Source organism: Salvia splendens, chromosome 15 (genome assembly GCF_004379255.2).
Source record: "Salvia splendens isolate huo1 chromosome 15, SspV2, whole genome shotgun sequence".
Classification (NCBI taxonomy): Eukaryota; Viridiplantae; Streptophyta; class Magnoliopsida; order Lamiales; family Lamiaceae; genus Salvia; species Salvia splendens.
Genome location: NC_056046.1, coordinates 28,919,910 through 28,931,507, shown reverse-complemented (window position 1 = coordinate 28,931,507; position 11,598 = coordinate 28,919,910). Strand labels below are relative to the sequence as shown.

At 39.2% G+C, this 11,598-nt stretch overlaps 1 long non-coding RNA gene across 1 annotated transcript; it reads left to right on the top strand.

Moving 5' to 3' along the window:
• The first annotated feature begins 10,313 nt into the window (after positions 1-10,313).
• Positions 10,314-11,324, top strand: LOC121768174. The gene is made up of 3 exons (XR_006043296.1): positions 10,314-10,628; positions 10,708-10,764; positions 11,119-11,324. It is a non-coding gene; the product is annotated as an uncharacterized LOC121768174 (long non-coding RNA).
• Positions 11,325-11,598: the final 274 nt, after the last annotated feature.

The window sequence follows — 11,598 nt, the reverse complement described above, 5'->3', positions numbered from 1 at the left end:
CCTTCACCCGGTTGGTCTTCGCGTCCACCTGGCTGGGCTTCGCCTTGACCCGGCTGGTTTTCGCCTTCAACTGGCTGGGCTTCGCCTTGACCCGGCTGGTCTGCATTCTCTAGCTCCTGTCTCGCCTAATGTTGGAAAATGGATTCGTAATATGAGGTGAAAAGCTGCTCATCTCGGCACATGTGTGCCAACGAGATAAAATGGTCCATCTCATCATCTTCATCATCAGTCGGCGGTCCCTTGTTATGTAGATGGCAGCCGTCCGGAACGTACTCAAACGATGGAATGTATACCTCCTCTTGAGGTTCTACTCCCGGAACATCATGTACTATCGGAATACCTTGTACCTCGGGTCCAGCTTGCACTTCCGGTCCAACATGCACTTCAGGCCCATCATGCACTTCCTGTCCAGCTTGTTCCACATCACGTTCAAGTCCGGGCATTAGCAATTCATCCGGAATCTCCTCTATAATGGGAACTTCCGCCTGCAGTTGACATTGCGGTTCGGTTGAAAAATCCAGGGTCGGGTTGTACACACTATCGTCAACATGCTGAACATCTTCACTATGAATAGATTGCCCCATCTGATTTAACATAAAATCACAAATGAACACCATACATACAAGCATAAATCACAACTATATTACAAAAGGTGTGCACTAACCTCTGCCACGCTATCAGGGTCTATAATTGCTTCATCTTCATGCAGGAGAATCTGACCAAAAGATGAATCACATATGAATACCAAACATAAACAATAAATCACAAACATATTCCACAGTGGTGTACTAACCTCTGCATGGTCTATAACTGCTTCAACCTCAACCTCATGTTGTTTAACGTGTTCACCTTTGCTACCTTCATCTCCAACTTCTACCTCAATCTCATCTCCATCTTCGCATTCATGGACATCTCCTTGTCCAATAACTCCATCGACTGCATCATTCTCTTCAACCTCCACCACAACAGCTTCTGCTTGGTCTGCACTACATGATGCAAATGCATCCATCAAATTCTTACTTGTTGCATCCTCTTCCCTCTTCCATTCGCGACGTTTGTCTTCTAAGCTTTTGGTCAAATACTCTTCAAACTCGATATCCCTGGGGTACCACTCAAACATCAATAATGGTGCCGATGGTTTCTTCTGTTCCTCGTGCTGATGTTTCTTCCTTTTCGGTTTACTCTTACTCTTCGGCACAATTGGGTCCGGTTCGTCAAGCTCTTCAATGACCACAATGGTTTTTTTACAAGCGTTCACAAATTTTAGAAGCTCATCCGCTTCTTCCCTTCGCTTCTTGAGCAAGGCGGCCGCCTCTGTCAGCTCCACGAGATAAATGTGAACAAGCTTTGTGCTAGTAGCCGCGACTTCGAGAAAAGGGGCCAGATGTGGATCGTCCGTAATGGGCAGCAATGGACCTCCTATGTCCACGCCCATGCAACCATAATTGTACATTGGATGAACGTAATAGAACTCACAGATGATTTTCCTATTGTACCCCAACCGCAACACCATTGCGGAAAGATCTAAGAGCTCGAATTGGCGAATCCAGCAATAGTCGAAGAATGTCAATTGCCCCCCAACATACTTCTTCTGTCCATTGATTTCGAAGATTGACCCTCCGTGATGAAAAGCGACAGAAAACATCCCGACATGGTCCCCTGTTAGGGGGTTTGTATAGAATTAGAAAACTTCCAAATTTAAACCAAACAATTTCACATATAAAGTCCTAATTTCCCAAACGCGACGACATCAAAACAATTTCACAAAACAACCAATTTTCGGAGCCCTAAATCACAGTCAAAATCGCTTGCTTGGAATTTTAAATTTGAATTTACTATATTCGTCTTCCGGAACAAAGAAATCCAGCCGAGGATCGCGAATGCTCCACGTTTCTGGGTCTACATCCATTATCTCCGGCCGACCCCTTCTACCGTATCCAGGTGATGTCGGAGGTGATGGTGACGCAGAAGATGGCGTTGGCGGCTTCTTTTTGCCCCTTGAAGAACTACGGCCGGAACTTCATCTCCGTTTTGGAGGCATTGATGAAAATGGCGTGAAAGGCAGCGGCGTTTTCCGAGAATTAGTAGAAAATTATGGTGAGATACGGTTATGCAGACGAAAATGATGCAGTTAAAGTGGATTGGAGGGGAAAATGAAAGAGAAACTACCGCCTAATTGTTTTGGCGAAATGGCTACAAAATTGGAAATTACAATGCAGGTCCGAGGGTTTGAAAATAATAGGGGACAAGAACCATGCTTTGCAGTCACATCAAATCTTTTCGCAGGTCCCATCAACAGTCCATGCAGCAGTGGCGGCCATACAAAAGGCTGGTTTTGCCCTTCCAAGCCCTGAGGGTATTATGGTCCGAAAGTACACGATTTGTGATTACATATTTTGTTAGATCTCTCTGATGGGATTTTTAAAAGTTAGGGGCCTCTGCCGTTACACAGCGAAAAGTTAGGATCATTTGGTGCGGTTCGTATTATTTTATATTTAGTGTCAACTATTAATTGGGTACTACTGTTTTTGAACTTTGATTTTAATCTGATGGAACATGTTCTGAGTTGGTAGTATTAGTAGTAGCAAAAGATGAAGAAAAAGATATTTCGTGTAATATGTACAGATAAGACGAAGGAAAGGGGAAAAATTAATAAATACATTAAGTCAAGAGTATGAGATTATTGGTGACAGAAAATGATATGATTGAAAGTAAAACTACGCCGTTTCATGCCACAGCACTTGGTGTTGTGTTTTTCCGACAGCAGGGGATCCTTCTCCAGTTGTATACTATGGTAGTATAATATTTAATTTATTGATTACTTATGTACAATGTTTATTCATGAGCAAAATCTCAAATTATGGGATATCCCAAGCAAGACATATTATATAGATCTTTCGCATATATAATCATTAACATTTTGAAGTTTATTGTGATGCTATGCTTTTTAATTTTGAAGTTTTTTTTTCTGCCTGTCGACTAGCATTTCTGAAATGTATGCTCTTTGTTGTTGCTCATGTGCTGAGTATTGATATTTGAAATAGATTTAATAACTCGTTTATAATTATAAGAATGGTAATTTTCTCCATTTTAAAAAATTAATTTTACTCTCTAAAATCATTAGACCCAAAGCTTTAATAATCACTTGAATTCATCACATAATTATTTCTCTTAATCATTTGGGGCTGTAGCTCAATTAAGAAATAAACAAAACTCTAGATCTCTATATATAATTGCAAGGCATCTATATTGACATACTTTCCATATAAAAGCCAACTCCCCAGAAAAATTATTCACTATATTGTAAAATTCTATTAGCATATAATATGTAATATTAACACATGATTGATATAGGTATATATCAGACAGAGTTGTCAAATCAGTCAAATCACAATTTTATTTACCCATTGGTTATAGTGAAAGATCTCTTAGACCATCCACAATAGCGCCTAGCACACCGCCTAGCCGAGCGCCGGCGCTAGGCGGTGCGCTAGGCGATCTATTGCAGCCGCCTAGCGGATTTCGCGAAAAAAACCGCCTAGCGCTCGGCGGTTCCGTGGCGCTAGGCGATCCGCTAGGCGCTATTGCAGCGTCCGGATCGCCTAGCGCACCGCCTAGCGCGAATTTTTAATTTTTTTTTTCCGAAACACTATATATACGCGACTTGCCCGTCATTTTCATTCGCACCACTTGTATTAACGAGTACTCTCTCTATCTTAATTTCTGTACAAGATCAACACCTAGAAATGAGTAACGCCGGTGGTAGTGGTGGGAGTGGTGGGGATGCTGAGGAGTACGAGCGTATAATGAACGAAGCGCTAGATGCCTATACAAATCGTGAGATTGATCAATGGATGCAGAGGGCCTTGCAGCCGGTGGTACCTCGACCTCGACCAGTGGTACACCGCCGAGCGGTGATTGATCGTGATCACGTAGCTGCACATCAGCGCCTATACGAAGACTACTTCGCACAGGAGCCGCGGTTCAACGCCAACCTTTTCAGGCGCCGTTTTAGGATGCGCAGGTCCCTGTTTATGCGTATTGTTAACGGATTGGAGCAACGATATCTGTATTTCCGCTTTAGACACGATGCGGCTGGCAGACCCGGCCACACTCCTATTCAAAAGTGCACTGCGGCAATCCGGCAGTTGGCCTACGGAGGCGCTGCAGACATGTGGGACGAGTACCTCCACATCGGTGAGACGACTGCCCTGGAGTGTATGAAGTATTTCTGTCAGGGTGTGATTGAAATATTCGGTGATCAGTACCTTCGAAGCCCTACCCCCGATGACTGCCGGGATCTGCTGCGGATGCACGGGGAACAGCATGGGTTCCCAGGGATGTTAGGCAGCATAGATTGTATGCATTGGGAGTGGAAGAACTGCCCCGCCGCCTGGAAGGGGATGTACACTACCGGCTACAAGGGAAAGAATCCCACGATGATCCTCGAGGCCGTAGCTGATTACCGGCTGTGGATTTGGCATGCGTATTTTGGGATAGCTGGTTCGAACAACGACCTCAACGTCCTCAATTCATCGCCACTTTTCAACGAGCAGTGTCAGGGTGTCGGTCCGGCCATCAGTTTTGTCGCCAACGACAACCGACATGATATGGGCTACTACTTGGCGGATGGGATATACCCTAGGTGGCCCGTCTTTGTGAAGACGATCCGATGCCCAAGAGATGAGAAGAAGGCCTACTTTGCGGCACGGCAGGAGTCGGCGCACAAGGACGTGGAACGCGCATTTGGTGTGCTCCAGGCTCGATGGGCGGCAGTTAAGGGGCCAATGCGTTTGTGGCTCGTCGACTGCATTGCTGATATAATGTACGCCTGTATAATCATGCACAACATGATTGTCGAAGATGAAGGTGGACAACTGACTGATTGGGCGAACGACGATAATGAAGCTGGTCCAAGCCACGGCGTTGTCGCCCCTAACGTACGGAGTGGGGTACCCCACGATGAAGACGGCCGCCTCCAAGCACATGCCGACATGCGCCAAACGGAGGCTCATATTCGACTCCAAAAGGATTTAATTGAAGAGTTATGGGCGCGGAGGACTGCACGACGTTAGTTTTTTTTTTAATTATGTAATTTTTTTAAATTAATGTACTTTTTAAATTTTATTAATATTAGTGAATTTTCTCGTTTTTGTGTTGTAAATTTAATTCCGTATATTGTGTGATTGTTAATTATTTCATTTTGTACATATTTGTTAATAGTGATGTGGATAGTATGTGGCTAGGCTATGGCTGGGCTATTTGCTTGTTTTGATGATGTGGCAGGAGGATTGTTAGTGCTGATGATGTGGCAGTGGCTAGGCTATGGCTGGGCTATTGCTGGGCTATTCCTATTGTGGATGGCCTTAAAGATCACTCTACACTACCGTTGAGTAAAATAAGACGAAGTGGTCTCTTCATCAATTTATTTTATTAACCAATATGATTATGAAATTTGTTATAATGTCATTAGTCAATAAATATTTTATTTAATATTGAAATATTTTTTATATATTAAATTTTATATATATATATATATATATATATATATATATATATATATATATATAGGGGAGCATTAGGGTCCTATTGCCTCTATAGTGTTAAGTATCAACTTCATATTAACCATTAGATTATGATACTGAACGGATTAGATTTGTAGGAGATGTGATGGTCCGTTTTACATTATTAGGTGGAATTGGTACATTATAGGGGTAGAAATGTAAAAACTACAATAATATCTTCCGTTTCTAAACTGCAAATCCTAATTAAGCGTGATTTTTGGAACAACAATTGGTTTTCCAATTCCACACTCTCTCTCATCATAAACGTCTCCCCCAATTCTTCTCTCTACCAAAACCCTAGCTGCCCCAAATTTGCTGAGAAAAACCGATTGCTCCATCGTTATCGCCCTAAAGGGGAAGTGAAATCTACACTAGTTCGTCCTCTCTGTATATCACATCAGTCTGCGGTGTTTTTTTGCGAGACTGAGCAACAATTGACCGACGTTTTCTAAAAAAGGCAAACAATCGACATGCGTTTTATACATTCTGGTATTTTTTTTCGACCGACAATGTTTTAAAAAGGTCTATTTTTTGAAAATTTGTGGTTGTTCTATTCGTTATTGAGATTGGTCTGTTCATTATTGCTATGCATTGTTCATTACGTACATTATCACGATTGATTTTCGCTGTCAAATATGCAAATCGTGTTCATTATTGTTCGATTTTTGTATACTACTTATTTAACATCGTCACTGTATGATCATGTGCTACATTATAAGTTCCTATTTTTACATGATTTAAGAACCTCAGTTTTTGTTACATTATGTAGACAGTTTAGTACATGAATAGCTTCAGATTATATGTATTTTTTCGTGCTACATCATGGTAGCTTATCTGTACATCATTGGTTAATACATTAATCTTTGATAAATGTACATTATTGTAAACCAAATCTGTTAATTTATTCCTACTACCACTGTACATTGTTTCTGTGCAGTATTTTGGTTAAAAAGCTACATTTAGGGGTTGTATTTGTACATTATTTCAGTAGGAAACAATGCTACATTATATATGCATACTTGTACATGACTTTAAAACATCATTTACTGTTACATCATTCATATAGATTAGTACATCATTTGATGCTAATTTTATGCATCATGTTCTGTTATATCATGTAGCTAGATCTGTACATCATGTTCTGTTACATTATTTAGCCATAAATGTACATAAACTGATACTGCATTGCATGTGTTTCTGAATAGGTTCAATGAGTGCAAGAATCGATTCGAGGATGACTTTGACGATGATATGCTCATCGCATTAACGCAACGACAAGCTTTAAAGATGTTCAAAGATATGCTACAAAGATGTGCAACGACAAGCTATAATTTGTATGATAAGGGGCAGAAGTTATATCCACTCCCCAAGGGTTTAATAGTCCATGGGGCTAGGGTGTAGTACCAACCCAGTAGCACAACGTTCACTAAGGGCAAGAAGTTAGAGCCGTTCTTGTAGGATTCTATTATTCTTACACTTATTAGGTTACATTATTCATGTTAATTGTTACATTATTTGCTACTAATGTACTGTACATTGAAACCATAAATATGTACATTACCAAAATGACTGAAACCAAATTGACGGAAAAAACATACATTAAACTACTACTTTCGTACATTATTCACTGTAAGGCATATACACTATAAGCCTATATTCGTACGTTATTTCCTGTATAAAATCCAAAACACACATTAGAAATCAAAATTTTATGCATGTTATGGTACTATACCCTAGCCCCATGGATTGCTAAACCCTAGGGGAATGGTTCAAACTCCCTACCCATGGTGATGGTTTCATTTTGTGAGTCGGTACTACAACCTAGCCCCGTGGATTGTTAAACCCAAAGGGTATGGATTCAAATCCCACCAAACATTTAATCCTTACACAGGTACATCAATTAGTATGATGCATGTACATTAAAGACAATTTTCCTACATTATTTACTGTATGAAATCCTAAATAAACATAAAAAATGAAATTCAATGCATGTGATGGTACTATACCCTAGCCCTATAGATTGTTAAACCCATAGGGGAATGATTCAAACTCCCTACCCTTGGTGATGATTTCATTTTGTGTGTGGGTACTACAACCTATCCCCATGGATCGCTAAACCCAAATGGTGTGGATTCAACGTGTTGCAAGACGTTAAACTACTACTTACGTACATTATTATACCGTTTTCATAGATCATTATACCGTTTACGTACATCAGAAACAAATAATAAAAACAAAAAGTATAGGTACTGATAAGGCTCATTTCATGCATCAGTTTAGGGGTAAAAAGTACGCTACTTGATCGGTTTTATCGCGCAAAACAAGTGTTAAATGTGCAGGAATGCCACTTGACCAAGGTAACAAGGCCAAACTGATCAAGCTAGTACAATAGGCGAAAAAGGCCAGATATCGGGGGAAGTTGATCAAGGGGAGTAACCAAGCAGTTAAGGAGGGGACCACTGGATTTCAGAAGAAGGACACGCAAAGCTATGAGCTGGATGATGCGCAGCATTCTGTTATCAAGGACAACGTTCTAGAAGGGGACACGTGCTGATATATGAGACGCAAGGACGAAGCTGAGTCACAAATTTGTTACTGAAAAGCGTCGTCGTTCTAGAAGAAGAGCACGTAGCAATCAATGAGTCGCTCACTCTCAGCATGAGCGAATATTCCCTGCCAAGATCGTTATCCAGCTGGAGGTCATGCCGAGCCTATAAATAGAGGATGTGCCACCACATGAAAAGAATCTGATCATTTACTTTCCGTCTAGTTTAGCTTAGTTCTCTAGTTTAGTTCAGTTCTCTAGAATAGCTTAGCGTAGCTTAGATAAAGTAATGCTTAGTTAGAAAGGGCGATTGAAGAAGCGCTGCAGAATACTTGTTATCTGTCGGCGTAGTCTTTAGTTTCCCGCCGAGGCTCTTCTCGGTTTTACTTGCTTTCGTAGTTTCCAGAATGTTAACTTAGTTTAAATTTCACGTTGTACTGTTCTAGTTTAATCAAAGTTGTTTTCATTTTCATCCTCGCATTTACTGCTTTTGTTTCAGTTTCGTTATGATGCACTTGACCCAATAATTAAATTTACCTTGTTCAAGTTAGCCAGTTTAATTCTGCCTAGAGTAAAACCAGTAGTTAAAAAACTCCCAAAGTTAAAGCGTGGCAGCAGCCAACCCCCTGTTCACTACTCACACACTTGATACACCAACTTCTCTGTGGGATCGACCCCGAACTTGCCGCTTTACTGTTAAAGTAGTGCAAAATTGAGAGTTATAAATTACTTTGGTAGGAATCGAGTGAGAGCGATATTGCATTGATCAAGTGGCAACGACATTTGCTAACTGATCCAACCGGTTCGGTTATCTTCCATATAACTTGATCTATTCACGCAACCTCTAGTTCGAGGCCTTCCAGGTACATTATTCACTGATACGAATGTACATTATTAGATACTATTGGTACATTCTTTACTGTACAAAATCTAAAACACACATTAAAAAATGAAATTTAATTCATGTGGTGGTACTATACCGTATCCTTATGGGTTGCTAACCCCAAGGGGAATGATTCAAACTCCCTGCCCTTGGTGATGGTTTCGTTTATGAGTGGGTACTACAACCTAGCCCTATGGATTGCTAAATCCAAAGGGAATGAATTCAAGTTCCTTTCAAAATTATTCTCTTCGATCTGTACATTATTCACTGCTACAAATGTACATTATTTGATACTATTGGAACATTTTTTACTGTACTAAATATAAAACACACATTAAAAAATAAAATTTAATTCATGTGGTGGTACTATACCCTAGCCCCATGTGTTGCTAAACCCAAGGGGAATGATTCAAACTCCCTACCGTTTCGTTTGTGAGTGAGTACTACAACCTAGCCCCATGGATTACTAAACCCAAATGGTATGAATTCAACTCTCTCCAAACATTAAATACTTACACAAGTAGATCATTAAATATTAATCATGTACATTAAAGGCCACTTGGCGTACATTATTTAGTTCTATTTAGCCTAAACATTATTCCCTTAAACACGTACATTATTTAAATTCGGATGGTACATAATTAGACATTAGACGTACATTATTTCTTGTAAGAGACATATGCATTACTCAGAAAGTGACGAGAATATTGAACTCCTATTTCTCCAATCTTTTATAGCGAAAAATAGTTAGAATTGGAGTAGAATCGATGAATCATAGAAAGAAATAAGCAAATTGTGATTTAATAAAGGAAAAGAAATAAAAGATAAGTAAATATGCAACAGAAGGAGTGAATCATGGAAATGCAATAACGGCTGATTTTTTACTACTCCCCTAAATGCCCTTTTCAATTTTTTTTATTAATTTATTAAATTCATATAGAATAAAAATCAGCCATTAGATCTTCAAATTGTGGGGCTGAGATTTAGGGAGAAAGTTGAACAATAATTAGAAAAAGGATATGAATACATAAATATACATATATATATATATATATATATATATATAGGGTCTTAATCTATCAAAAGAAGCCCTTAAGTATAGAAATACAGACCAATTATGGACCGTAAGATATGGAAATGAATGACCACGATGTGGATTTGTCAACAATTTCTGTGGGTCATAATAGGATTGATCTATGTCATGAAAGGGCAATTTAGGTATAGAAAATATAAACAACCGCTCTTCCGTTAATTAAGACCAGATTAATTGGGATCATTACTCCACACGTTTTCTAAGTTGATTCTTCGGTTCCCTCGCCATTCAATGCATCTCTCTCACCAAAATCTCAACCCCATCCCAACAAACCCTAGAATCTACACGACAAAACACCCAAATCTCAACCCCATCACCAAAATCTCTACCCAATCGCCCAAACCATACAAATCTGTAAACATTAGTCGTCTCCTCCACTATCTCAACCTCGTCTGCACCAAAAATCGAGTTTTCCATAAAAACTGATTCCTCTACCACCAAACCTTGGCAGAATTCAAAACTTGACGAAGAAGGATAACAAAAAAGCTACTACAACCATGGTCAACACTAGAGCCTCTGGATCCGCACCTCGTGACGGAAAAGGTTAGTACGATGTTGTAACCCATGACTTAAAGTTGACAAAATCAGGCCGATTTGTAATTTAAATCTGTTGTTCACGTAGTGTATGAGAGAACATCCGCGAAGACAAAGCTACAAAAGATCCCAAAGGCTCCGAGAGGTAATACAATTGAATCATGCAAAAACAATTATTAAAAAAATAGATATGCTTTTGGGTCATACTAAACAATTATATATGTCATATCAGAATATGAGTGTATTAGGTCATATATGTAACAGTTTTGTGTCATGTTTACAAACTGTTATTGTTTCTATAGGTTGCATTCAATTTGGAATCACCTAAAATAAATGTATGGTCATTGATTAGCATTGGAATAGTTTTATGGGTTATGTAGTAGCAATATATGAATTAGGCCATGTTTGTATCACTTCTATGTCATAAGTGAAATATATGAATTAGGTCATGTTTGTATCACTTTTATGTCATAAGTGACTGCAATGTTTATTTTCTCAGATGGAAGTCAACATGGGTGAGAGAAGGCCATTGGAATTGTGGACTATCGACTAGATATAAGGGTGCGCTTAAGTATTTAAGAGCTAAAAAGTATTGTGTTGAAGTTGGCCGAAAATAATCACAGCTCCCTTTCCAATAAAACATCGACATCCAAACATTATGCAACGGACAACAAGAAAATGATGATCGACGTTGAAAAGATGATAGCAAGCTACAGAGCTTCTGTAGTGGCCATGTCATAAATTTTGGATTTAAAGTATGTTTTATTGATATAATTATGTGTGTATTTAACATATGAGTTTTCAAATATTTTATTTCATCAATGGGTGATACTTTAAAATGGCTTTGGATTTTATTGTTTCTGCAAATTAGACTTTAATATGAATTATTTTTCTGACTCTATGACCAAGGTAAAAATATAATGGTTGTTTGATCTCTTCTGAAAAGTAAAAACAAAGTATAAGATGACTCTATGTCATA